An 8,381-nucleotide genomic window follows, 5' to 3' on the forward strand; every position below is an offset into this window, starting at 1 on the left:
GTTCACAGATATTGTTGCATCCAGTGGGGACATAATTACTGATTATAATGACTTTTTATAATGTTGCGTTGCATTGCGCTGCGTAAACATGAAACTCTGCATTTGTGATCAGAGAAATGACAAACTACAAGTGCTATTCTACTGCCCAAAACTCACGTTTGAATCATCAGTGGTAAATCTTTTAAATGAAAACGTACTTACGTGAGTCAGAACTGCCGGCATTTTAGTCTAACGTTACTCTCCCAGGAACAGCTAGCAGTTACTTAGCTGAGGGAGCAGCACACCCAGTTCTCAGTCGAGAAGGGAGCTCTACCTTCAGCATGTTCCAATGCTGGAACGGCTAGCAGTAGTTTACCTTAGCTGAGGGAGCACTTTTCCAAGCATCTGTTCACAGATATTGTTGCATCCAGTGGGGACATAATTACTGATTATAATGACTTTTTTCGCACCATATGACCCCTTTAAATGCTTTGCTAGTGCTCGCCATAATGATATGAAGAGATCGCTCTTACCACAGAAATGCTTTGAAGTTGGTTTTTTCAATGTATGCTTCAGAAACGGGTCACGACGAGGCGTTCCCCATAGCGACCCCTAGAGGACGCAGTTCGAAGTTCCCATGAAAGGGAACTATATTGGTTTCACCTCTCTGCAGCGCCACTACTTCCATCTGCTGGACAATAATGATACGCAGTTAAGACACGTAACTAAAAAATAATCTAAATACTAGATAAAACTAAAAATCTCTTAACTCTGCTTTAGGTTAGTTTTAAGTGGGTTACATTAACAAAGGACTTTTAAGAAGTATTCAACCACAGGATACAAGGAAATCTCTGACAATTATGATACAAGACAACACAACAGGGAGAATACGAGCGAAACAGCAAAAACGAGCAAAAGAGAAGTGAGCAAAAGCTGGGGCACACCAGAAAGTTACGGGTTTATAAGATGATTGGACAGAGTGAACCTCCGGGACGAAGAGTGACAGGCTGGTGGGCCAATGGAATCTGGAACACATACAAACAGACTACCACACACAAACTTTACCCAACTTACATAGGCCTACGTAGCAGCATTCGTAACAACTGCCAAAAATTAAGTGTCGCCAACTAAGCAAGCCAAAAGGTGACAGTGGCAAGGAACCAAAACTTAATCAGTGACAGACATGGAGAAAAAAACGTTGGGAGAAACCAGGCTCAGTCGGGGGAGCCAGTTCTACCAGAAAGACTCCGGAGGTAAAGATAAAACTCAAGTATTTATTTACAAAACCAATACAAAGAACAGTTTTTTTGGCGTAGGCCCCATCCGTAGCTTGAATCTGAAGTTGTAGATTCCAGTTATTCCTGCCGAAGACGAAGGCAGGGCGGAGCCTACCCCAAAAGAAAGAAGAAAATTAAATACCCACCAGACGAAGTGTTTCTTAAAAGATCCTAGAACATATGAGCAAAAGAAAATATTTAATTAGTCATAATTAAAGTGAATATAACAAGCGTTAAATTTTTTTATCAGATTATAGCTAAAGTATTAGTTTATAGAGTAGAGGAGATGGACCACAGAGGCCTCAGAGAGAGAGGCCACGATAGACCAAATATTGATAGAGGCCACGATAGGCCAAGTATTGATAGAGGCCAAGATAGGCCAGATAGTGATAGAGGCCACGATAGGCCAGATAATGATAGAGGCCACGATAGGCCACAGTGAGGAAAAGGCCCCGATAGGCCACAGTGGGAATGGCCCCGATAGGCCAAAGAGGGAAAGGCCCCAATAGGCCGCAAAGAAAGGCCACAAGGCCGCGGAGAAAAGGCCTAGATAGGCCACAGATGGAGATTACCAGATGGGCCATAGTGAGAAAGCCAAGAGGCCGTAGAATGAAATGCCTCATTAGGCACAGAGAGGAAGGCCATGTAAATAGGCCACAGTGGGAAACGCCACAAGATAGGCAACAGAGGGGAAGGCCACGACAGGCCATAGAAAGAAACGCTAAGTTAAAGGGATAGTTCAACCAAAAATGAAAATTTTGTTTATCTGCTTACCCCCAGGGCATCCAAGATGTAGGTGACTTTGTTTCTTCAGTAGAACACAAACGAAGATTTTTAACACAAACCGTTGCAGTCTGTCAGTCTTATAATGGAAGTGGATGAAAATCACGGCTAAAACATACAATAAAACAAAAAAAAAAACATACACAAACAAAACCAAATTAAACCATGCGGCTCGTGACGATACATTGATGTGTAAAGACACTAAACGATCAGTCTGTGCAAGAAACTGAACAGTATTTATATAGTTTTTTTTTACCTCTGATTCACGCAAGTTCCGAACTGTTAGAACTCTCCTGAGCGCGTTCTCAGCAGCAGGCATGTGAGGCGTCGTCTTCTTCTTGCTTTATGGCGATGGCAGACTTATAAGTGCATTACCGCCACCTATCTCTCAAATGCACCATTGACACTCGTAATTGAGATTGTAGCTAGAGTGTCAATGGTGCCGTGATTCCCATTCACTTCCATTATATGACTGACAGACTGCAACGGTTTGAGTTAAAAATCTTCATTTGTGATCTACTGAAGAAACAAAGTCATCTACATCTTGGATGCCCTGGGTAAGCAGATAAACATCAAATTTTCATTTTTGGGTGATCACGGCTTTGAGAGTAAAAAAAAACATACACAAACAAAACCAAATTAAACCATGCGGCTCGTGACGATACATTGATGTGTAAAGACACTAAACGATCAGTCTGTGCAAGAAACTGAACAGTATTTATATAGTTTTTTTTTACCTCTGATTCACGCAAGTTCCGAACTGTTAGAACTCTCCTGAGCGCGTTCTCAGCAGCAGGCATGTGAGGCGTCGTCTTCTTCTTGCTTTATGGCGATGGCAGACTTATAAGTGCATTACCGCCACCTATCTCTCAAATGGACCATTGACAATCCTAATTGAGATTGTAGATAGAGTGTCAATGGTCCACTTGAGAGATACTCCACGTTCAGCAGCAGTAGTGGCCGGTGTATTGAGGCGGTGACAGACCGCAGCTTCTAAAATTGTGACTAAGTGGAGCTGAACCAGCCGCAGAGAGAAAGGCCCCGATAGGCCGCAGAGAGAAAGGTCACGATAGGCCATGAGAGAAAGGCTACAAAAGGCCGTAGAGAGGATAGCCACTAAAAGCCGTGACGGAAGGCCGCAAGAGGCAGTGAAAGAGTAGATGTAATGAATAGGTGTGACACCACCACCAGTATTTGCTTAATTTACCTTAAACATACAGCATTACATTTTAACAAAAAGCATAAATATTTACGAACGAATGACTGTATGAGCTATCTTATGACAGGCCACATTATGCCATTTAACACAAAGACGCCGTAGTTCATGTAATGTCAAAAGCCATTACAGGCCAATTTTGCGAAAGACAATGATAGGCAGAGTTACGTAAACAATAATAGTCACACTTACCTGATGGTCACAATAGGCCAAATTGAGAGAAGGCCACGATAGGCTGAGTAATGTGAAGCCTCGATAGGCCATGTAAAGTGAAGGCCCGACGGGCTGCAATTACATTGATAGCCTGTGTATGTTTCTATAAACTATGTGATGTGAAAGCCCCATGTGTAAATGACGATAGGCCATTGTATGTGAAAAGCCATGATAGACTGGACATGAGGAGCATGAGAGAAGTAACCACCACCAGTAGTTTGCTAAGAGTATCATACTGTACCTTGAGTATTACATGAAATAGTTTAGAGTCTGATCTTGATGGAACTCAGATGCGGAGGACGATCATGTACATAGCAGCTTGATGGTGGATTACAGGAATTCTAAACCACCGCATTGTGTTAGAGAGGCCATTAATTTAGGTTAAATGATAGAGGTAGTATTAGGGTTCTAACAGCGACTTGAGGAAGAGCATATACACAGATACATAAACATTCTTTAGGCTAGACTCCTGCACATGCTCGATAGAACTCCATCTAACTGCCTGAACTCACAGAGAAAACCTATCCCCCAAAAATAGAAAATGAGCCAGATCAGCATGACCATAAGTAGAAGAGATACTCAATGTTAAGCGAAGTCCCCGATAGGTCGTGATATGTGAAGGCCACGATAGGCCGAACTTCATAAACAGTAATGGACAAACTTACCTGATGACCACCATAGCAGAGTCATGCAAAGTGCCACAATAGTCCGTGTAATGTGAAGGCCACAACAGCTAAGTAAGACTGAAGCCAATAGGTATGAGGAAACAGAATGAACCACCACCAGTAGATGCAAAAAATAAACAAGCCTTTATTATAGCTTAAAGATGCCTGCTGAGCATTGAGCCAAATCTTACCTAGGACTCGAACGGGAGAATGACCATGTATACATCAGCTTGATAGAGACTGCATTCATAATAGCGCCAGTCCAAAAGAGTGACCTGTGTAAAGATGAGGTGAGAGCCACAGTTCTCTGCATCTGCAGCCATGGAATCTAAATGATTGCATTGTAATGGAATGCCAAGGTTAGTAAAATGATCAAATGTAGTTAAGTTTTAAGCAGAAAGCATAAAAACGCTTAAGCATAAATATCGGAACTGTAAAACAGAACTATTCTCTGGCTTAACTCCCACGAAAGCTTGATAGACTCTGCAGACAAGACTCCATTTAACCATAGGAACCCGACGAGTGAACCTTCAAAGAAACCAGATCGCATGAAATACAAGTTAAAGAAATATTAGGAATGTATGCCAAGGTTAGCAAAATTATCAAATGTAGTAGTTAAGTTTTAAGCGGAAAGCGTAAAACGCGCAAGCATAAATTGCGCAACTGTAAAACAGAACTATTCTCTGGCTTAACTCCCACGAATGCTTGATAGACTCTGCAGACAAGACTCCATTTAACCATAGGAACCCGACGAGTGAAATTTCAAAGAAACCAGATCGCATGAAATACAAGTTAAAGAAATATTAGGAATGTATGGAACTAGGACAAAGATAGAAAAATAAATCTTGATACATTGCCCTTGCAGAAGGATAAGAACGCTTTACATTTAACAACGATGCCTTACTAGCTAATTAAACTTCAATAGCTATTGAACCCTGTAAAAGCATAAAGAAAGCCCTTACGCAAAGATTTTTGCACGACTTTAAAGCAGATGTCATGAATGAGCATACGCTGACCAGGACATTAAAGTCACGGGGCACAAACTAAATTAACAGAATTGCAGTGGCGGGCCGTGCATTTTACACCTAGGCCTTCAGTGGCGTCCTACATGAATTAATCCATCTCTTCATACCATCATAATGATGCCACGGCTATAGAAACCATAAATATTACACAGTAATGCAGTATAACAGGGCACTACATAACAGATAGGTATCTTATGTAGCGAGAATGAATGCCATTACTAAAGAAAGAAACCCAATTAACAATTGCGCAACACATCATCTGTAGCTAAAGCATTAACCTAACAAAATGACACAAATACAGTCCATCCGATGTTCTGACATTTATTCACCCAAACGCATTTATACTTTACAGATAGCATTGGTATAAAACAAATAAGGTGACTACATGTGTTTTAAAGTTGACCTAACAATTTAATGTTCTCTTAATGCTTTATTTCGTCTTCACGAGTCTCCCCGCCGGTCTTCCAGCGCACGGTCTTTTCCAGGAAAAGACCGGTTATAATACAGCTCCACTCGAGAAACTGAGATATTCTTACGGAAACTTAAACCTGGCTTTATATCGTGCAAATAACATCAGCATACAACGCATCAAGCGATAAAAGAGTCAAAAATGAAAATTAACCTACCATACTCTAGTGGTTTTTCATCTTCACGATTCTTTCACAGAGCCGGTGCCGAGGAGGTGTGTGGTTGTTTTTCGCAGTCATTAGGACTACTGCTTTTAGATTTACTAAATATAGTAGGCAAATATTTTTTCAAAATGCACTGAAAATCTAAACCTGAGGAACAGTAATAAAAGTTTTACTAAGTTTTAATAAAATGATTTACAGTGATGCTGTTTGCTAGCTAGTATGCTGACCATCCAATCAAAGGACGAGAAAATGCTGACGTTATCGTTAGCCAGCTAGATGGCCCTGGTGCTGCCAACTCGAAATCTGATTGGTTAAAGCAACGGTTTCATTGCCATTGATTTAAGCTAACAGACGCCTGCACTGTTGATTCTGAAGGCCTTAAGGCAGATTTATTTGACCCTGGCAACACGATTGCTGAAATATGATTGGATAAAAGCTCTAATATAAACATACACTGCTGGAAGCAGTGCAACCAAGAGAAAAGCTATGAACTGAAGAGAATAGACTATTGGAAATAATTTAATGCACATTTATTGAAAAATATATTAAACTAAATCAGTTATTCTGATAGTGTTTAGGCCAGCAGAGAAGGCTTTGCTGGCCCTGACGGCCCACCACTGCAGAATTGTAGTAATTATAACCTCCAAGTCCAAACATTAACAAAGTTGAGGAGGAAATCCGGAGAGGAAGTCATGTCTATAGACAGGAAGTACGTAAAACACATCAGACTATAGAAAGGCCTTGACGAGTACAAGTTCCAAGATAGAATATTTTAATGCTCACCACATAGAAAAAGAGAGCGCCAGCTGGTTATTTATCAGAGCAGACTAATGCCACATAGCTAAGCTAGAGCTAATTACGTTAAATATAATATGTCCTGAGAATAGTAAAAGAATAACAGATTAGACAAAACTATGATGAAATTCTTAGTTAGTCAATATATTGTGCTTTGGGAAAACTTTAATGTTTGAACATAGCAAGAAAACGTGTCCATTTACAGTCTTGCTCTTATTCAGAGGACGCTCATGCAGAAATAGACAGCGAGGACCTCTTTGAAGAAATGGTCAACGCAACAGGAGAGACTTGAAGTCGTAATACTTACCCCATTCCAGTACAAGGCATTCAGGAATTGTTGTAGATAGACGGCAAATGAAACAATCATATGCTTTTGTCTTTTTGTTTCTTCAGTCATTAAGACAACAGATAACTTGCAGTGTGCTAGACATAGCGCATTTTACAGAAAGGTAGGCTATAATGCGAGCAACATAATCTTTATCAGTGTAAAGATGGTAAGCCTATAATAATGAGCCTCAAGATGCCTCATTACAAAGAGTTATCCCAAACATTGAATGTATTGAATTAGAGCAAACATCTCGTTAAATATTATAACTGTAATAACTTGAGGAGGCATGAGATCTGTTCAAGAGTGCATTTACCCAACAGAATGCATCAACCAGCAGTACACTGCATCACCTCACAGGTGGAGTCAATTTACACACCCACCAAGTTCTTCTCTGCTGCTTTTTAAGCAAATACCAATCCAGCTTTAGCCTGCCCTCTACAGGTCATCACTACAACTGACACTTCATTGTCACTCTACAACATCCCTTTTCCCCCAAGCTTACATAATAATCACAATTACATAGAAAAAATTTTAAAATAATAATATAGCCTCACAGTTTACAATTCACTTTTTTTTTTTTTCAGTCTTCAATTCACATTCAATATTACTTCAGTTCATAATCTTTCAAATGGGTAGGCAACTTCCTGGTTCTTTGTGACCGTCTCATAATTACAACAGGACTAGCAGGTTTGTTCATTTCAGTGATTATCTCCGAATGTTGAGAGGAATCCCCAGATGCTTCAGAGGGATTAGTTTCACTAGAAATGTCCTCAGTCTCTGTTCCCTCAGTCTCTTTAGCAACTACAGGTGTTGAGTTTCCAGGAATGTCGAAATCAGGGAATTCACAGTCCATTCCCTCTTCTGAAGTGTTTACAAGCAATTTCTGTCGGGCATGAATTTGATCCACATGCCGTCGAGCCACTCGCCCATCGCCCACCATTACTTTATAAGAAAGTAGTCCAGTCACAGTCGCTATATGACCCGGAATCCATTTCGGTCCATAAGTAAAGTTCAGAGTAAGTACTGGATCTCCAACACAAAAACTCCATTCACGGGCCTTTTTATCATGATAGATTTTTTGCTTTTGTTGTTGTTCATGAATTTTCCTTGTCAAATCAGGATGTATAAAGTCCATTGAACAGCGTAATTTCCGTCCATGCAACATTTCCGCTGGAGAGAGCTCTGTGGTAGTCTGGGGAGTGATCCTGTAACTGAATAAAACTTGAGACAATTTAGTTGCAATTGTTCCATCAACACATTTTTTTAGCATGGTTTTAACAATTTGGACAGCCCGTTCCACTAAACCATTACTAGAAGCATGGTAAGGTGCAGAAGTAACATGCCGTACTCCATTTTTATGAAGGAACTCTTTGAATTCGGCACTAATGAAGCAAGTACCATTATCTGATACAATCAGTTCAGGTAATCCATGGTTACTGAAGCTCTTCCGCAAACATTCAATAGTGGA

The sequence above is a fragment of the Sinocyclocheilus anshuiensis genome, unplaced genomic scaffold, assembly GCF_001515605.1.
Source record: "Sinocyclocheilus anshuiensis isolate Anshui unplaced genomic scaffold, SAMN03320099.WGS_v1.1 scaffold2460, whole genome shotgun sequence".
Lineage (NCBI taxonomy): Eukaryota > Metazoa > Chordata > Actinopteri > Cypriniformes > Cyprinidae > Sinocyclocheilus > Sinocyclocheilus anshuiensis.